Raw genomic sequence first — 21,765 nt, forward strand, 5'->3', positions numbered from 1 at the left:
ACAAAAACATAAGAAATAGCACCAGGATCTGGATGTTCTACCTCTCGACCCTGACTCACCATCCAGAACATGGCTGACCGCCCCAGGACTCAACTCCTCTTCCATACCAGCTTCTCAGAGCCCTCAACTTCTCTATTTCAAAAATCTTATCTACCACCTTCTTTAAATACTTTCAGTGATCTACCTTTCACAATTCTCTTGTATTCTAAACAATCACTACCTGCTGAAAGAAGAAATTCCTTTGCATCTCAGGTTTCAATAAATGTTCCCTTCTTCTGTAACTATGTCGCTGAGTTTGAGATTTCCACACTAATGGAAACATTGTCTTCACATCTAGCCTGTCAAGCCCTCTCAAAATTTTGTGTTTCAGTAAGATCACCCCTCATTCTCCTAAACTTGAATGAATAAAGACGTTCTGTGTAACCATTCTTGATAAATCATGATCCGATGAATCAGCCCGGTGAATCTCTTTTGAACTGCTTCCCATGGCTGTGTATTCTTTCTTGTATTTCTCCAAGTGTGACCTCCTCAATAGCCTGATCAGTTGCAAAAAAGCTTCCCCTTTTTTGAACTAAAACCTCCTTACAATAAAGGCCAAAATTCCATTTGCCTTCTTAATTACTTGCATCACCATAATCATGGCTCACATCAACTCCAACATACCAAAGTGCTTTGATCCTCTGCAATTCACCTACCACTGCAACAGGTCTACAGCTGATCCCTGGCCTGACAGTCATCCTTGGAATGTCTGGATAACAAGGATACCTACATCAGGCTGTTACTTATTGATCAGAGCTCCACCTTCCACACTGTAATTCCAAACAAACTCCTCTCTGAACTCTGAGACCTCGGCCTCAGCATCCCTCTCTGTAACAGGATTCTCGACTTCCTGACCCAGAGACCGCAATCAGTAAGGATAGGTGACAACACTTCCTCCACCGTAAGCCTCAACGCCGGTGCCCAGCAAAGCTGCATACTCAGGCCCCTACTCTATACTCGTTATGCAATCATGACTGTGTGGTCCCAACTCTATTTATAATTTTGCTGATGACGCTTCCATTGTAGGTCGGACCTCAAACAACAATAAGTCAGATTACAGGAAAAACAATTGAGTGCTTGCTGGCATGATGGAAAGATAACAGTCTCTCCATCAACATAAGCAAAATGAAGGAGCTGGTCATTGATTTCAGGAAGCTTGTGTCTGCAGCAATGGTGCTGAAGTGGAGATGGTTGACAGTGTCAAGTTCCTGGGAATGTTGCTCACCAACAATCTGTCCTGGTCTACCCATGTCGACGCAATGGTCAAGGTGGCTAAGGAAATTCAGCATGTCCATGAGGAACCTATCTATTTTTGTCGATGCATCCTATCTGGATGCATCACTGTGTGGTATGGCAGTTGCTGTTCCCAAGACTGCAAGAAGCTGAAGAGAATCATGAGCACAGCCCAATCCATCACGCAAACTAGCGTTCCATCCATTGACTCCATCCACACTTCCCACTGCCTTGGGAAAGCAACCAACATAATCAAAATACCCCCTCACTCTGGTTATACTCTCTTCCGTCCTCTTCTGTCAGGCAGAGGACATCAGTTTGAAAACGCGTACAAATAGATTTAAGAACAGCCTCTATTCTGTTGTGACTTTTGAACGGACCTCTCAAATGTTAATTCTGATCTCTCTCTCTCAGCATCTTCTCTGTGGCTGTAACACTGTATTCTGCACGTTGTACGGTATGATTTGCCTCTACAGCATGCAAATCAACACTTTTCACAGTATCTGAGTACATGTGACAGCAATAAATCAATCAGTCACCTGCATGCTAGTATGTGTTTCATGGACTACAGCATCCAAGTCCCCTACCCTGCAATTTTTTAGAGTCTTCCCCCTATTTAAGTAATAGTCTATCTTTTGATACCCCCTACCAAAGTGTACTTTCCTACATTAAACTCTATCTGCCAACTTTTTCCGACTTGCTCAACCTGTCTATCCCCTTGCAGATTCTTTGTCCTCATGAGAACATTCCCTCCCACTATTTTTGTAGCATCAGCAAATTTGGATGGATTTATGCCTTGTCCCCTCCTCTAAGTTATGAATGTAGATAGTAAATAATTGTAGTCCTAGGACTGATCCGTGTGGCACTCCACTAGTTATGGCTTTCCGGCCTGATAAAGATGGTGGTTAGAAAATAATTGGCTGAACCATTGAAATGAAAAATGTGAAAAAAAAATGCATTTTCATTGTTTGTGAAATTGTCAAATTGTCGATAATAAAATATAAATATTACTGTAGTTCTTGATGAATACAGTTTATCATTGAGCTTTATGAAAATTCTGAATATAGTTCATGATTTATTATAGCATCAGTTTTCATGCATCTTTATCTGAGAATTCAGATTTTTTTGTCAAAAATTGTGCTGTGCCACACATGATATTTGCTAAATCTCTCCTGTCCCAGCAGTTCAACTTGTTCAGTTTTGACATTACTTTTGTAAGGACCCCACAGTTGAGCTACCTTGCGTTGATAGCTCACTACACACTTCTTGCAGTAAAACAAATGCTCCTCAGACCAAACTTCGGAACCCCGCCCACGGCCGACGGAACCCCGCCCATGGCCGACGACCTCATTGCTCCGCCCACAACCTCCACAGCCAGCAACCCCAGAGGAGACAGCCACACCGAGCCCTGCCGCATCTTTACCTTCCCCCCAGACCTCCCACTGACTGAGGACGAACGGTCAGTCCTCAGTAAGGGGCTCACCTTTGTCCCCCTACAACCACACATCAACGAATACTAGTCACAGTTGGACATAGAGCAGTTTTACCGCCGTCTTTGCCTCCATGCCTACTTCTTCAACCGGGAACCTAACCCTCCCTCCACTGACCCCTTCACCCGCTTCCAACACAAGTCCTCCTCCTGGACACCACCCCCAGGCCTCCTACCCTCCCTCGACCTCTTCATTTCCAACTGCCGTCGAGACATTAACCGCCTCAACCTCTCCACCCCTCTCACCCACTCCAACCTCTCCCCCGCAGAATGGGCAGCCCTCCGCTCCCTCCGCTCCAACCCCAACCTCACCATCAAACCCGCAGACAAGGGTGGCGCAGTGGTAGGATGGCGCACTGACCTCTACATCGCCGAGGCCAGACGCCAACTCTCCGACACCACCTCCTACCGCCCCCTCGATCATGACCCCACACCCGAGCACCAAACCATCATCTCCAACACCATTCACGACCTCATCACCTCAGGGGACCTCCCACCCACAGCCTCCAACCTCATTGTTCCCCAACCCCGCACGGCCCGTTTCTATCTCCTTCCCAAAATCCACAAACCTGCCTGCCCTGGTCGACCCATCGTCTCAGCCTGCTCCTGCCCCACCGAACTCATCTCCACCTATCTGGACTCCATTTTCTCCCCTTTGGTCCAGGAACTCCCCACCTACGTCCGTGACACCACCCACGCCCTCCACCTCCTCCAGGACTTCCAATTCCCTGGCCCCCAACACCTCATATTCACCATGGACGTCCAGTCCCTATACACCTGCATTCCGCATGCAGATGGCCTCAAGGCCCCCGCTTCTTCCTGTCCCGCAGGCCCGACCAATCTCCCTCCACCGACACTCTCATCCGCCTAGCTGAACTCGTCCTCACCCTCAACAACTTCTCTTTTGACTCCTCCCACTTCCTACAGACTAAGGGGGTGGCCATGGGCACCTGCGTGGGCCCCAGCTATGCCTGCCTCTTTGTAGGTTACGTGGAACAGTCCCTCTTGCGCACCTACACAGGCCCCAAACCCCACCTCTTCCTCCGGTACATTGATGACTGTATCGGCGCCGCCTCTTGCTCCCCAGAGGAGCTCGAACAGTTCATCCACTTCACCAACACCTTCCACCGCAACCTTCAGTTCACCTGTGCCATCTCCAGCACATCCCTCACCTTCCTGGACCTCTCAGTCTCCATCTCAGGCAACCAGCTTGTAACTGATTTCCATTTCAAGCCCACCGACTCCCACAGCTACCTAGAATACACCTCCTCCCACCCACCCTCCTGCAAAAATTCCATCCCCTATTCCCAATTCCTCCGCCTCCGCCGCATCTGCTCCCATGATAAGACATTCCACTCCCGCACATCCCAGATGTCCAAGTTCTTCAAGGACCGCAACTTTCCCCCCACAGTGATCGAGAACGCCCTTGACCGCGTCTCCCGTATTTCCCGCTACTCATCCCTCACACCCCGCCCCCACCACAACCGCCCTAAGAGGATCCCCCTCATTCTCACACACCCCCCTACCAACCTCCGGATACAACGCATCATCCTCCGACAATTCCGCCATTTACAATCCGACCCCACCACCCAAGACATTTTTCCATCCCCACCCCTGTCTGCTTTCCGGAGAGACCACTCTCTCCGTGACTCCCTTGTTCGCTCCACACTGCCCTCCCTCTCAACTTATGACGGTGAGTTCACTGCAATGCTTATTTCAGTGAGAGAAGCGCTTCAGAAGACAAAAATCTCAACTTGACCAAACAAATAAACTTTTGATGCTGGCTTCACTGAAATGCTTATTTCAGTGAGATAAGCAATTCAGAAGACAAAAATATCAACTTCACCAAACCACTCAACTTTTGATGCTGCGTTCACTGAAGTGCGTATTTCAGTGAGATAAGCAGTTCAGAAGATTAAAATCTCAACTTCACCAAACGATTCAACTGTCGATGCTGGGTTCACTGAAGTGCTTATTTCAGTGAGATAAGCCCATCAGAATACCAAAATCTAAACTTCACCAAACCACTCAACTTTCGATGCTGGGTTTACTGAAGTGCTTATTTCAGTGAGAGAAGCACTTCAGAAGACCAAAATGACAACAACACCGAACGACTCCATCTCTGATGCTCGTTTCACTGAAATGCTGATTTCAGTGAGATAAGCACTTTTTGAAGACCAAAATCTCAAGTTCACCAAACGACTCAACTTTCGAAGCTGGGTTAAATGAAGTGCTTATTTCAGCGAGATAAGCACTTCAGAATGCCAAAATCTCAACTTCACCAAACCACCCAACTTCCGATGCTGGGTTCACTCAAGTGCTTATATCAGCGAGATAAGCACTTCAAAAGGACAAAGTCCCAACTTCACCAAACGACTCAACTTTTGTCGCTGGTTTCACTGAATTGCTTATTTCAGTGAGATAAGCCCTTCAGAAGACCAAAATCTGAACTTCACTATACGACTCAACTTTTGATGTTGGAATTACCCAAATGCTTATTTCAGTGAGATATGCACATCAGAAGACGAAAATCAAAACTTCATCCAAACCACTCAAATTTCGATGTTGTTTTCAATGAAGTGCTTATCTCTGTGAGATAAGCTCTTCAGAAGGCCAAAATCCCAACCTCACCAAACGACTCAACTTTTCATGCTGGTTTCACTGAAATGTTTCTTTCAGTCAGATAAGCAATTCAGAAGACCAAATTCTCAACTTCACCAAACCACTCAAATTTCGAAGCTGGGTTAAATGAAGTGCTTATTTCAGCGAGATAAGCACTTCAGAAGGCCAAAATCCCAACCTCACCAAACGACTCAACTTTCAATGCTGGGTTCACTGAAGTGCTTCTTTCAGTCAGATAAGAACTTCAGAATACCAAAATCTAAACTTCACCAAACCACTCAAATTTAGATATTGTTTTGAATGACGTGCTCATCTCTGTGAGATAAGCTCTTCAGAAGGCCAAAATCCCAACCTCACCAAACCACTCAACTTTTGATGCTGGTTTCACTGAAATACGAGTTTCCGTCAGATAAGCACTTCAGAAGGCCAAAATCGCAACTTCATCAAACCCCTAAACTTATGATGCTGGGTTCACTGAAGAGCTTATTTCAGAGTGATAACCACTTCAGAATGCCAAAATCCGAACGTCACCAAACGACTCAACTATTGATGCTGGTTTCACTGAAATGCTTTTTTCAGTCAGATAAGCACTTCGGAAGGACAAAATCTCAACTTCACAAAACCACCCAACTTTCGATGCTGGGTTCACTCAAGTGCTTATTTCAGCGAGATAAGCACTTCAAAAGGACAAAGTCCCAACTTCACCAAACGACTCAACTTTTGTCGCTGGTTTCACTGAATTGCTTATTTCAGTGAGATAAGCCCTTCAGAAGACCAAAATCTGAACTTCACTATACGACTCAACTTTTGATGTTGGAATTACCCAAATGCTTATTTCAGTGAGATATGCACATCAGAAGACAAAAATCAAAACTTCATCCAAACCACTCAAATTTCGATGTTGTTTTCAATGAAGTGCTTATCTTTGTGAGATAAGCTCTTCGGAAGGCCAAAATCCCAACCTCACCAAACGACTCGACTTTAGATGCTGGTTGCACTGAAATGCTTATTTCAGTCAGATAAGCACATCAGAAGTCCAAAATCCCACCTTCACCAAACCACTAAACTTATGATGCTGGGTTCACTGAAGAGCTTATTTCAGTGAGATAAGCTCTTCAGAAGGACAAAATCCCAACCTCAGCAATCGACTCAACTTTTGATGCTGGTTTCACTGAATTGCTTATTTCAGTGAGATAAGCACTTCAGAAGACCAATATCAAATCTTCACTAAACGACTCAACTTTTGATGCTGGATTTTCCCAAATGCATAATTCAGTGAGATAAGCTTTGCAGAAGACCAAAATCTAAACTTCACCAAACCACTCAACTTTCCATGCTGGGTTGTCTGAAGTGCTTGTTTCAGAGTGATAACCACTTCAGAATGCCAAAATCCGAACCTCACCAAACGACTCAACTTTTGATGCTGGTTTCACTGAAATGCTTCTTTCAGTCAGATATGCACATCAGAAGGCCAAAATCTCAACTTCACCAAACCACCCAACTTTCGATCCTGGTTTTACCCAAATGCTTATTTCAGTGAGATAAGCACTTCAGAAGTCCAAATTCCAAACTTCACCAAACCACAAAACTTAGGATGCTGGTTTCACTGAAGAGCTTATTTCAGTCAGATAAGCACTTGAGAAGGCCAAAATCACAACTTCACAAAACCACACTTCTTTCGATGCTGAGTTGACTGAATTGCTTATTTCAGTCAGATAAGCACTTCAGAATGCCAAAATCCCAACCTCACCAAACGACTCAACTTTTGATGCTGGTTTTACTGAAATGCTTCTTTCAGTCAGAAAAGCACTTCAGAAGACCAAAATCTAAACTTCACGAAACCACTCAACTTTCGATGCTGGGTTCACTGAAGTGCTTATTTCAGTGAGATAAGCACTTCACGACGCCAAAATCCTAACCTCACCAAACCACAAAACTTATGATGCTGGAAACACTGAAGAGCTTATTTCAGTCAGATAAGCACTTCAGAAGGCCAAAATCACAACTTCACAAAACCACACATCTTTCGATGCTGAGTTCACTGAACTGCTTATTTCAGCGAGATAAGCACTTTAGAATGCCAAAATCCCAACCTTACCAAACGACTCAACTTTGGATGCTGGTTACACTGAAATGCTTCTGTGAGTCAGATATGCACATCAGAAGGCCAAAATCTCAACTTCACCAAACCAACCAACTTTCGATCCTGGATTTTCCCAAATGCTTATTTCAGTGAGATAAGCACTTCAGAAGACCAAAATCTAAAGTTCACTTGACCACTCAACTTTCGATGCTGGGTTCACTGAAGTGCTTATTTCATAGAGATAAGCACTTCACTACGCCAAAATCCCAAACTCACCAAACGACTCAAATTTTGATGCTGGTTTCACTGAATTGCTTATTTCAGTGAGATAAGCACTTCAGAAGGCCAAAATCTCAACTTCACCAAACCACCCAACTTTCGATCCTGGATTTACCCAAATGCTTATTTCAGTGAGATAAGCACTTCAGAAGACCAAAATCTAAACTTCACCAAACCACTCAAATTTTGATGTTATTTTGAATGAATTGCTTATCTCTGTGAGATAATCTCTTCAGGATGCTAAAATCCCAACCTCATCGAACGACTCAACTTTTGATGCAGGTTTTATTGGAATGCTTCTTTCAGTCAGATAAGCACTTCAGAAGTCCAAAATCCCAACTTCACCAAAACACAAAACTTATGATGCTGGGTTCACTGAAGAGCTTATTTCAGTCAGTTAAGCACTTCAGAAGGCCAAAATCACAACTTCACAAAACCACACATCTTTCGATGCTGAGTTCACTGAAGAGCTTATTTCAGTGAGATAAGCACTTCAGAATGCCAAAATCCCAACCTCAGCAATCGTCTCACCTATTGATTGTGGTTTCACTGAATTGCTTATTTCAGTGAGATAAGCACTTCAGAAGACCGATATCAAATCTTCACTAAACGACTCAACTTTTGATGCTTGATTTACCCAAATGCTTATTTCAGTGAGATAAGCTTTTCAGAAGACCAAAATCTAAACTTCACCAAACCACTCAAATTTCAATGCTGTTTTGAATGAAGTGCTTATCTTTGTGAGATAGGCTCTTCAGAGGGCCAAAATCCGAACCTCACCAAACGACTCAACTTTTGATGCTGGTTTCACTGAAATGCTTCTTAGAGCCAGATAAGCACTTCAGAAGGCCAAAATCTCAACTTCACCAAACCACCCAACTTTCGATGCTGGGTTCACTGAAGTGCTTATTTCATTGAGATAAGCACTTCAGAAGACCAAAATCTAAACTTCACCAAACCACTCAACTTTCCATGCTGGTTTCACTGAAGTGCTTATTTCTGAGAGATAAGCACTTCAGAAAGCCAAAATCCCAACCTGACCAAATGACTCAACTTTTGATGTTGGTTTCACTGAATTGCTTATTTCAGTGAGATAAGCACTTCAGTAGACCAAAAACTGAACTTCACTATACGGCTCAACTTTTGATGCTGGAATTACCCAAATGCTTATGTCAGTCAGAAAAGCACTTCAGAAGGCCAAAATCCCAACCCCAGCAATCGTCTCATGTATTGATGCTGGTTTCACTGAATTGCTTATTTCAGTCAGATGTGCACATCAGAAGGCCAAAATCCTAAACTTCACCAAACCACCCAACTTTCGATCCTGGATTTACACAAATGCTTATTTCAGTGAGATAAGCACTTCAGAAGTCCAAAATCCCAACTTCACCAAACCACAAAACTTATGATACTGTGTTCACTGAAGTGCTTATTTCAGTGAATAAGCACTTCAGAAGTGCAAAATCCCAACTTCACCAAACCACAAAACAAATGATGCTGGTTTCACTGAAGAGCTTATTTCAGTCAGATAAGCACGTCAGAAGGCCAAAATCTAAACTTCACTAAACGACTCAATTTTTGATGCTGATTTCACTGAAATGCTTCTTTGAGTCAGATATGCACATCAGAAGTCCAAGATCTCAACATCACCAAACGACTCAACTTTTGATGCTGGTTTCACTGAAATGCTTCTTTCAGTCAGATAAGCACTTCAGAAGGCCAAAATCTCAACTTCACAAAACCACCCAACTTTCGATCCTGGATTTACCCAAATGCTTATTTCAGTGAGAAAAGCACTTGAGAAGACCAAAATCTAAACCTCACCAAACGACTCAACTTTTGATGCTGGTTTCACTGAATTGCTTATTTCAGTGAGATAAGCACTTCAGAAGACCAAAATCTAAACTTCACCAAACCACTCAACTTGCGATGCTGGGTTCACTGAAGTGCTTATTTCAGTGAGATAAGCACTTCAGAAGTCCAAAATCCCAACTTCACTAAACGACTCAACTTTTGATGCTGGTTTCACTGAAATGCTTCTTTCAGTCAGATAAGCACTTCAGAAGGCCATAATCTCAACTTCACCAAACCACCCAACTTTCGATCCTGGATTTACCCAAATGCTTATTTCAGTGAGATAAGCACTTCAGAAAACCAAAATCTAAACTTGTCCAAACCACAAAACTTGTAATGCTGGTTTCACTGAAGAGCTTATTTCAGTCAGATAAGCACTTCAGAAGGCTAAAATCACAACTTCACAAAACCACACATCTTTCGTTGCTGAGTTCACTGAATTGCTTATTTCAGCGAGATAAGCACGACAGAATGCCAAAATCCCAACCTCACCAAACGACTCAACTTTTGATGCTGGTTTCACTGAAATGCTTCTTTCAGTCAGATAAGCACTTCAGAAGGCCAAAATCTCAACTTCACAAAACCACCCAACTTTCGATCCTGGATTTACCCAAATGCTTATTTCAGTGAGATAAGCACTTCAGAAGACCGATATCAAATCTTCACTAAACGACTCAACTTTTGATGCTTGATTTACCCAAATGCTTATTTCAGTGAGATAAGCTTTTCAGAAGACCAAAATCCCAACTTCACCAAAACACAAAACTTATGATGCTGGGTTCACTGAAGAGCTTATTTCAGTCAGTTAAGCACTTCAGAAGGCCAAAATCACAACTTCACAAAACCACACATCTTTCGATGCTGAGTTCACTGAAGAGCTTATTTCAGTGAGATAAGCACTTCAGAATGCCAAAATCCCAACCTCAGCAATCGTCTCACCTATTGATTGTGGTTTCACTGAATTGCTTATTTCAGTGAGATAAGCACTTCAGAAGACCGATATCAAATCTTCACTAAACGACTCAACTTTTGATGCTTGATTTACCCAAATGCTTATTTCAGTGAGATAAGCTTTTCAGAAGACCAAAATCTAAACTTCACCAAACCACTCAAATTTCAATGCTGTTTTGAATGAAGTGCTTATCTTTGTGAGATAGGCTCTTCAGAGGGCCAAAATCCGAACCTCACCAAACGACTCAACTTTTGATGCTGGTTTCACTGAAATGCTTCTTAGAGCCAGATAAGCACTTCAGAAGGCCAAAATCTCAACTTCACCAAACCACCCAACTTTCGATGCTGGGTTCACTGAAGTGCTTATTTCATTGAGATAAGCACTTCAGAAGACCAAAATCTAAACTTCACCAAACCACTCAACTTTCCATGCTGGTTTCACTGAAGTGCTTATTTCTGAGAGATAAGCACTTCAGAAAGCCAAAATCCCAACCTGACCAAATGACTCAACTTTTGATGTTGGTTTCACTGAATTGCTTATTTCAGTGAGATAAGCACTTCAGTAGACCAAAAACTGAACTTCACTATACGGCTCAACTTTTGATGCTGGAATTACCCAAATGCTTATGTCAGTCAGAAAAGCACTTCAGAAGGCCAAAATCCCAACCCCAGCAATCGTCTCATGTATTGATGCTGGTTTCACTGAATTGCTTATTTCAGTCAGATGTGCACATCAGAAGGCCAAAATCCTAAACTTCACCAAACCACCCAACTTTCGATCCTGGATTTACACAAATGCTTATTTCAGTGAGATAAGCACTTCAGAAGTCCAAAATCCCAACTTCACCAAACCACAAAACTTATGATACTGTGTTCACTGAAGTGCTTATTTCAGTGAATAAGCACTTCAGAAGTGCAAAATCCCAACTTCACCAAACCACAAAACAAATGATGCTGGTTTCACTGAAGAGCTTATTTCAGTCAGATAAGCACGTCAGAAGGCCAAAATCTAAACTTCACTAAACGACTCAATTTTTGATGCTGATTTCACTGAAATGCTTCTTTGAGTCAGATATGCACATCAGAAGTCCAAGATCTCAACATCACCAAACGACTCAACTTTTGATGCTGGTTTCACTGAAATGCTTCTTTCAGTCAGATAAGCACTTCAGAAGGCCAAAATCTCAACTTCACAAAACCACCCAACTTTCGATCCTGGATTTACCCAAATGCTTATTTCAGTGAGAAAAGCACTTGAGAAGACCAAAATCTAAACCTCACCAAACGACTCAACTTTTGATGCTGGTTTCACTGAATTGCTTATTTCAGTGAGATAAGCACTTCAGAAGACCAAAATCTAAACTTCACCAAACCACTCAACTTGCGATGCTGGGTTCACTGAAGTGCTTATTTCAGTGAGATAAGCACTTCAGAAGTCCAAAATCCCAACTTCACTAAACGACTCAACTTTTGATGCTGGTTTCACTGAAATGCTTCTTTCAGTCAGATAAGCACTTCAGAAGGCCATAATCTCAACTTCACCAAACCACCCAACTTTCGATCCTGGATTTACCCAAATGCTTATTTCAGTGAGATAAGCACTTCAGAAAACCAAAATCTAAACTTGTCCAAACCACAAAACTTATAATGCTGGTTTCACTGAAGAGCTTATTTCAGTCAGATAAGCACTTCAGAAGGCTAAAATCACAACTTCACAAAACCACACATCTTTCGTTGCTGAGTTCACTGAATTGCTTATTTCAGCGAGATAAGCACGACAGAATGCCAAAATCCCAACCTCACCAAACGACTCAACTTTTGATGCTGGTTTCACTGAAATGCTTCTTTCAGTCAGATAAGCACTTCAGAAGGCCAAAATCTCAACTTCACAAAACCACCCAACTTTCGATCCTGGATTTACCCAAATGCTTATTTCAGTGAGATAAGCACTTCAGAAGACCGATATCAAATCTTCACTAAACGACTCAACTTTTGATGCTTGATTTACCCAAATGCTTATTTCAGTGAGATAAGCTTTTCAGAAGACCAAAATCCCAACTTCACCAAAACACAAAACTTATGATGCTGGGTTCACTGAAGAGCTTATTTCAGTCAGTTAAGCACTTCAGAAGGCCAAAATCACAACTTCACAAAACCACACATCTTTCGATGCTGAGTTCACTGAAGAGCTTATTTCAGTGAGATAAGCACTTCAGAATGCCAAAATCCCAACCTCAGCAATCGTCTCACCTATTGATTGTGGTTTCACTGAATTGCTTATTTCAGTGAGATAAGCACTTCAGAAGACCGATATCAAATCTTCACTAAACGACTCAACTTTTGATGCTTGATTTACCCAAATGCTTATTTCAGTGAGATAAGCTTTTCAGAAGACCAAAATCTAAACTTCACCATCCACTCAACTTTTGATGCTGGGTTCACTGAAGTGCTTATCTTTGTGAGATAGGCTCTTCAGAGGGCCAAAATCCGAACCTCACCAAACGACTCAACTTTTGATGCTGGTTTCACTGAAATGCTTCTTAGAGCCAGATAAGCACTTCAGAAGGCCAAAATCTCAACTTCACCAAACCACCCAACTTTCGATGCTGGGTTCACTGAAGTGCTTATTTCATTGAGATAAGCACTTCAGAAGACCAAAATCTAAACTTCACCAAACCACTCAACTTTCCATGCTGGTTTCACTGAAGTGCTTATTTCTGAGAGATAAGCACTTCAGAAAGCCAAAATCCCAACCTGACCAAATGACTCAACTTTTGATGCTGGTTTCACTGAATTGCTTATTTCAGTGAGATAAGCACTTCAGTAGACCAAAAACTGAACTTCACTATACGGCTCAACTTTTGATGCTGGAATTACCCAAATGCTTATGTCAGTCAGAAAAGCACTTCAGAAGGCCAAAATCCCAACCCCAGCAATCGTCTCATGTATTGATGCTGGTTTCACTGAATTGCTTATTTCAGTCAGATGTGCACATCAGAAGGCCAAAATCCTAAACTTCACCAAACCACCCAACTTTCGATCCTGGATTTACACAAATGCTTATTTCAGTGAGATAAGCACTTCAGAAGTCCAAAATCCCAACTTCACCAAACCACAAAACTTATGATACTGTGTTCACTGAAGTGCTTATTTCAGTGAATAAGCACTTCAGAAGTGCAAAATCCCAACTTCACCAAACCACAAAACAAATGATGCTGGTTTCACTGAAGAGCTTATTTCAGTCAGATAAGCACGTCAGAAGGCCAAAATCTAAACTTCACTAAACGACTCAATTTTTGATGCTGATTTCACTGAAATGCTTCTTTCAGTCAGATATGCACATCAGAAGTCCAAGATCTCAACATCACCAAACGACTCAACTTTTGATGCTGGTTTCACTGAAATGCTTCTTTCAGTCAGATAAGCACTTCAGAAGGCCAAAATCTCAACTTCACAAAACCACCCAACTTTCGATCCTGGATTTACCCAAATGCTTATTTCAGTGAGAAAAGCACTTGAGAAGACCAAAATCTAAACTTCACGAAACCACTCAACTTTCGATGCTGGGTTCACTGAAGTGCTTATTTCAGTGAGATAAGCACTTCACGATGCCAAAATCCTAACCTCACCAAACGACTCAACTTTTGATGCTGGTTTCACTGAATTGCTTATTTCAGTGAGATAAGCACTTCAGAAGACCAAAATCTAAACTTCACCAAACCACTCAACTTGCGATGCTGGGTTCACTGAAGTGCTTATTTCAGTGAGATAAGCACTTCAGAAGTCCAAAATCCCAACTTCACTAAACGACTCAACTTTTGATGCTGGTTTCACTGAAATGCTTCTTTCAGTCAGATAAGCACTTCAGAAGGCCATAATCTCAACTTCACCAAACCACCCAACTTTCGATCCTGGATTTACCCAAATGCTTATTTCAGTGAGATAAGCACTTCAGAAAACCAAAATCTAAACTTGTCCAAACCACAAAACTTATAATGCTGGTTTCACTGAAGAGCTTATTTCAGTCAGATAAGCACTTCAGAAGGCTAAAATCACAACTTCACAAAACCACACATCTTTCGTTGCTGAGTTCACTGAATTGCTTATTTCAGCGAGATAAGCACGACAGAATGCCAAAATCCCAACCTCACCAAACGACTCAACTTTTGATGCTGGTTTCACTGAAATGCTTCTTTCAGTCAGATAAGCACTTCAGAAGGCCAAAATCTCAACTTCACAAAACCACCAAACTTTCGATCCTGGATTTACCCAAATGCTTATTTCAGTGATATAAGCACTTCAGTACGCCAAACTCACCAAACGACTAAACTTTTGATGCTGGTTTCACTGAATTACTTATTTCAGTGAGATAAGCACTTCAGAAGGCCAAAATCTAAACTTCAGTAAACGACTCAACTGTGATGCTGAATTCACTGAAATGCTTCTTTCAGTCAGAAATGCACATCAGAAGGCCAAATTCTCAACTTCACCAAACCACCCAACTTTCGATCCTGGATTTACCCAAATGCTTATTTCAGTGAGATAGGCACTTCAGAAGACCAAAATCTAAACTTCACCCAACCACTCAACTTTCGATGCTGGGTTCACTGAATTGCTTATTTCAGTGAGATAAGCACTTCAGAATGCCAAAATCTAAACTTCGCTAAACGACTCAACTTTGGATGCTGATTTCACTGAAATGCTTCTTTCATTTAGATATGCACATCAGATGGCCAAAATCTAAACTTCACCAAACCACCCAACTTTCGATCCTGGATTTACACAAATGCTTCTTTCAGTGAGATAAGCACTTCAGAAGACCAAAATCTAAACTTCACCATCCACTCAACTTTTGATGCTGGGTTCACTGAAGTGCTTATTTCAGTGAGATAAGCACTTCAGAAGACCAAAATCTAAACTTCACCTAACCACTCAACTTGCGATGCTGGGTTCACTGAAGTGCTTATTTTCAGTGAGATAAGCACTTCAGAAGTCCAATATCCCAACTTCACCAAACCACAAAACTTATGATGCTGGTTTCACTGAAGAGATTATTTCAGTCAGATAAGCACATCAGAATGCCAAAATCAGAACCTCACCAAACGACTCAACTTTTGATGCTGGTTTCACTGAAATGCTTCTTTCAGTCAGATATGCACATCAGAAGGCCAAAATCTCAACTTCACCAAACCACCCAACTTTCGATCCTGGTTTTACCCAAATGCTTATTTCAGTGAGATAAGCACTTCAGAAGTCCAAATTCCAAACTTCACCAAACCACAAAACTTAGGATGCTGGTTTCACTGAAGAGCGTATTTCTGTCAGATAAGCACTTCAGAAGGCCAAAATCCCAACCCCAGCAATCGTCTCATGTATTGATGCTGGTTTCACTGAATTGCTTATTTCAGTCAGATGTGCACATCAGAAGGCCAAAATCCTAAACTTCACCAAACCACCCAACTTTCGATCCTGGATTTACACAAATGCTTATTTCAGTGAGATAAGCACTTCAGAAGTCCAAAATCCCAACTTCACCAAACCACAAAACTTATGATACTGTGTTCACTGAAGTGCTTATTTCAGTGAATAAGCACTTCAGAAGTGCAAAATCCCAACTTCACCAAACCACAAAACAAATGATGCTGGTTTCACTGAAGAGCTTATTTCAGTCAGATAAGCACGTCAGAAGGCCAAAATCTAAACTTCACTAAACGACTCAATTTTTGATGCTGATTTCACTGAAATGCTTCTTTCAGTCAGATATGCACATCAGAAGTCCAAGATCTCAACATCACCAAACGACTCAACTTTTGATGCTGGTTTCACTGAAATGCTTCTTTCAGTCAGATAAGCACTTCAGAAGGCCAAAATCTCAACTTCACAAAACCACCCAACTTTCGATCCTGGATTTACCCAAATGCTTATTTCAGTGAGAAAAGCACTTGAGAAGACCAAAATCTAAACTTCACGAAACCACTCAACTTTCGATGCTGGGTTCACTGAAGTGCTTATTTCAGTGAGATAAGCACTTCACGATGCCAAAATCCTAACCTCACCAAACGACTCAACTTTTGATGCTGGTTTCACTGAATTGCTTATTTCAGTGAGATAAGCACTTCAGAAGACCAAAATCTAAACTTCACCAAACCACTCAACTTGCGATGCTGGGTTCACTGAAGTGCTTATTTCAGTGAGATAAGCACTTCAGAAGTCCAAAATCCCAACTTCACTAAACGACTCAACTTTTGATGCTGGTTTCACTGAAATGCTTCTTTCAGTCAGATAAGCACTTCAGAAGGCCATAATCTCAACTTCACCAAACCACCCAACTTTCGATCCTGGATTTACCCAAATGCTTATTTCAGTGAGATAAGCACTTCAGAAAACCAAAATCTAAACTTGTCCAAACCACAAAACTTATAATGCTGGTTTCACTGAAGAGCTTATTTCAGTCAGATAAGCACTTCAGAAGGCTAAAATCACAACTTCACAAAACCACACATCTTTCGTTGCTGAGTTCACTGAATTGCTTATTTCAGCGAGATAAGCACGACAGAATGCCAAAATCCCAACCTCACCAAACGACTCAACTTTTGATGCTGGTTTCACTGAAATGCTTCTTTCAGTCAGATAAGCACTTCAGAAGGCCAAAATCTCAACTTCACAAAACCACCCAACTTTCGATCCTGGATTTACCCAAATGCTTATTTCAGTGAGATAAGCACTTCAGAAGACCAAAATCTGAACTTCACGAAACCACTCAACTTTCGATGCTGGGTTCACTGAAGTGCTTATTTCAGTGATATAAGCACTTCAGTACGCCAAACTCACCAAACGACTAAACTTTTGATGCTGGTTTCACTGAATTACTTATTTCAGTGAGATAAGCACTTCAGAAGGCCAAAATCTAAACTTCAGTAAACGACTCAACTGTGATGCTGAATTCACTGAAATGCTTCTTTCAGTCAGAAATGCACATCAGAAGGCCAAATTCTCAACTTCACCAAACCACCCAACTTTCGATCCTGGATTTACCCAAATGCTTATTTCAGTGAGATAGGCACTTCAGAAGACCAAAATCTAAACTTCACCCAACCACTCAACTTTCGATGCTGGGTTCACTGAATTGCTTATTTCAGTGAGATAAGCACTTCAGAATGCCAAAATCTAAACTTCGCTAAACGACTCAACTTTGGATGCTGATTTCACTGAAATGCTTCTTTCATTTAGATATGCACATCAGATGGCCAAAATCTAAACTTCACCAAACCACCCAACTTTCGATCCTGGATTTACACAAATGCTTCTTTCAGTGAGATAAGCACTTCAGAAGACCAAAATCTAAACTTCACCATCCACTCAACTTTTGATGCTGGGTTCACTGAAGTGCTTATTTCAGTGAGATAAGCACTTCAGAAGACCAAAATCTAAACTTCACCTAACCACTCAACTTGCGATGCTGGGTTCACTGAAGTGCTTATTTTCAGTGAGATAAGCACTTCAGAAGTCCAATATCCCAACTTCACCAAACCACAAAACTTATGCTGGTTTCACTGAAGAGATTATTTCAGTCAGATAAGCACATCAGAATGCCAAAATCAGAACCTCACCAAACGACTCAACTTTTGATGCTGGTTTCACTGAAATGCTTCTTTCAGTCAGATATGCACATCAGAAGGCCAAAATCTCAACTTCACCAAACCACCCAACTTTCGATCCTGGTTTTACCCAAATGCTTATTTCAGTGAGATAAGCACTTCAGAAGTCCAAATTCCAAACTTCACCAAACCACAAAACTTAGGATGCTGGTTTCACTGAAGAGCGTATTTCTGTCAGATAAGCACTTCAGAAGGCAAAAATTACAACTTCACAAAACTACACATCTTTCGATGCTGAGTTCACTGAGGTGCTTATTTCAGAGAGATAAACACTTCACGACGCCAAAATCCCAACCTCACCAAACGACTCAACTTTTGATGCTGGTTTCACTGAATTGCTTATTTCAGTGAGATAAGCACTTCAGAAGGCCGATATCAAATCTTCACTAAACGACTCAACTTTTGATGCTTGATTTACCCAAATGCTTATTTCAGTGAGATAAGCTTTTCAGAAGACCAAAATCTAAACTTCACCAAACCACTCAAATTTCGATGTTGTTTTGAATGAAGTGCTTATCTTTGTGAGATAGGCTCTTCAGAGGGCCAAAATCCAAACCTCACCAAACGACTCAACTTTTGATGCTGGTTTCACTGAAATGCTTCTTAGAGCCAGATAAGCACTTCAGAAGGCCAAAATCTCAACTTCACCAAACCACCCAACTTTCGATGCTGGGTTCACTGAAGTGCTTATTTCATTGAGATAAGCACTTCAGAAGACCCAAATCTAAACTTCACCAAACCACTCAACTTTCCATGCTGGTTTCACTGAAGTGCTTATTTCTGAGAGATAAGCACTTCAGAAAGCCAAAATCCCAACCTGACCAAATGACTCAACTTTTGATGCTGGTTTCACTGAATTGCTTATTTCAGTGAGATAAGCACTTCAGTAGACCAAAAACTGAACTTCACTATACGGCTCAACTTTTGATGCTGGAATTACCCAAATGCTTATGTCAGTCAGACAAGCACTTCAGAAGGCCAAAATCCCAACCCCAGCAATCGTCTCATGTATTGATGCTGGTTTCACTGAATTGCTTATTTCAGTCAGATGTGCACATCAGAAGGCCAAAATCCTAAACTTCACCAAACCACCCAACTTTCGATCCTGGATTTAAACAAATGCTTATTTCAGTGAGATAAGCACTTCAGAAGTCCAAAATCCCAACTTCACCAAACCACAAAACTTATGATGCTGGGTTCACTGAAGTGCTTATTTCAGTGAGATAAGCACTTCAGAAGACCAAAATCCCAACTTCACCAAACCACAAAACTTATGAGGCTGGTTTCACTGAAGATGTTATTTCAGTGAGATAAGCACTTCATGACGCCAAAATCCTAACCTCACCAAACGACTCAACTTTTGATGCTGGTTTCACTGAATTGCTTATTTCAGTGAGATTAGCACTTCAGAAGGCCAAAATCTGAACTTCACCAAACCACCCAACTTTCGATCCTGGATTTTCCCAAATGCTTATTTCAGTGAGAATAGCACTTCAGAAAACCAAAATCTAAACTTCACCAAACCACTCAACTTGCGATGCTGGTTTCACTGAATTGCTTATTTCAGTGAGATAAGCACTTCAGAAGGCCAAAATCTAAACTTCACTAAACGACTCAACTTTTGAGATAATAAAATGTGAGGCTGGATGAACACAGCAGGCCAAGCAGCATCTCAGGAGCACAAAAGCTGACGTTTCGGGCCTAGACCCTTCATCAGAGAGGGGGATGGGGGGAGGGAACTGGAATAAATAGGGAGAGAGGGGGAGGCGGACCGAAGATGGAGAGCAAAGAAGATAGGTGGAGAGGGTGTAGGTGGGGAGGTAGGGAGGGGATAGGTCAGTCCAGGGAAGACGGACAGGTCAAGGAGGTGGGATGAGGTTAGTAGGTAGCTGGGGGTGCGGCTGGGGGTGGGAGGAAGGGATGGGTGAGAGGAAGAACCGATTAGGGAGGCAGAGACAGGTTGGACTGGTTTTGGGATGCAGTGGGTGGGGGGGAAGAGCTGGGCTGGTTGTGTGGTGCAGTGGGGGGAGGGGATGAACTGGGCTGGTTTAGGGATGCAGTGGGGGAAGGGGAGATTTTGAAACTGGTGAAGTCCACATTGATACCATATGGCTGCAGGGTTCCCAGGCGGAATATGAGTTGCTGTTCCTGCAACCTTCGGGTGGCATCATTCCTGCACTGCCACAATGATGCCACCCGAAGGTTGCAGGAACAGCAACTCATATTCCGCCTGGGAACCCTGCAGCCATATGGTATCAATGTGGACTTCACCAGTTTCAAAATCTCCCCTTCCCCCACTGCATCCCTAAACCAGCCCAGTTCATCCCCTCCCGCCACTGCACCACACAACCAGCCCAGCTCTTCCCCCCCACCCACTGCATCCCAAAACCAGTCCAACCTGTCTCTGCCTCCCTAACCGGTTCTTCCTCTCACCCATCCCTTCCTCCCACCCCCAGCCGCACCCCCAGCTACCTACTAACCTCATCCCACCTCCTTGACCTGTCCGTCTTCCCTGGACTGACCTATCCCCTCCCTACCTCCCCACCTACACCCTCTCCACCTATCTTCTTTGCTCTCCATCTTCGGTCCGCCTCCCCCTCTCTCCCTATTTATTCCAGTTCCCTCCCCCCATCCCCCTCTCTGATGAAGGGTCTAGGCCCGAAACGTCAGCTTTTGTGCTCCTGAGATGCTGCTTGGCCTGCTGTGTTCATCCAGCCTCACATTTTATTATCTTGGAATCTCCAGCATCTGCAGTTCCCATTATCTCTGACTCAACTTTTGATGCTGGTTTCACTGAAGTGCTTATTTCATTGAGATAAGCACTTCAGAAGTCCAAAATCCCAACTTCACCAAACCACAAAACTTATGATGCTGGTTTCACTGAATTGCTTATTTCAGTGAGATAAGCACTTCAGAAGGCCAAAATCACAACTTCACAAAACCACACATCTTTCGATGCTGAGTTCACTGAAGTGCTTATTTCAGCGAGATAAGCACTTCAGAATGCCAAAATCCCAACTTCACCAAACGACTCAACTTTTGATGCTGGTTTCACTGAATTGCTTCTTTCAGTCAGATATGCACATCAGAAGTCCAAAATTTCAACATCAACAAAGCACGCAACTTACGATCCTAGATGTACCCAACTGCTTATTTCAGTGAGTTATGCACTTCAGAAGACCAAAATCTAAACTTCACCAAACCACTCAACTTTCGATGCTGGGTTCACTGAAGTGCTTATTTCATAGAGATAAGCACTTCACTACGCCAAAATCCCAACCTCACCAAACGACTCATCTTTTGATGCTGGTTTCACTGAATTGCTTATTTCAGTGAGATAAGCACTTCAAATAGTCAAAATCTCAACTTCTCGAAACCATTCAACTTTCGATGCTGGGCTCACTGCAGTGCTTATTTCAGCGAGATAAGCACTTCAGAATGCCAAAATCCCAACCTCACCAAACGACTCAACTTTTGATGCTGGTTTCACTGAAATGCTTCTTTCAGTCAGATACGCACTTCAGAAGGCCAAAATCTCAACTTCACCAAACCACCCA

The 21,765-nt window shown here is 42.4% G+C and overlaps 1 pseudogene; it reads left to right on the forward strand.

The window, feature by feature from the left end:
* The first annotated feature begins 4,448 nt into the window (after window positions 1-4,448).
* LOC132209306 (utrophin-like) overlaps window positions 4,449-21,765 on the forward strand; it is a 91,824-nt pseudogene continuing 74,507 nt past the window's right edge.

This window comes from Stegostoma tigrinum, unplaced genomic scaffold, assembly GCF_030684315.1.
Source record: "Stegostoma tigrinum isolate sSteTig4 unplaced genomic scaffold, sSteTig4.hap1 scaffold_83, whole genome shotgun sequence".
Classification (NCBI taxonomy): Eukaryota; Metazoa; Chordata; class Chondrichthyes; order Orectolobiformes; family Stegostomatidae; genus Stegostoma; species Stegostoma tigrinum.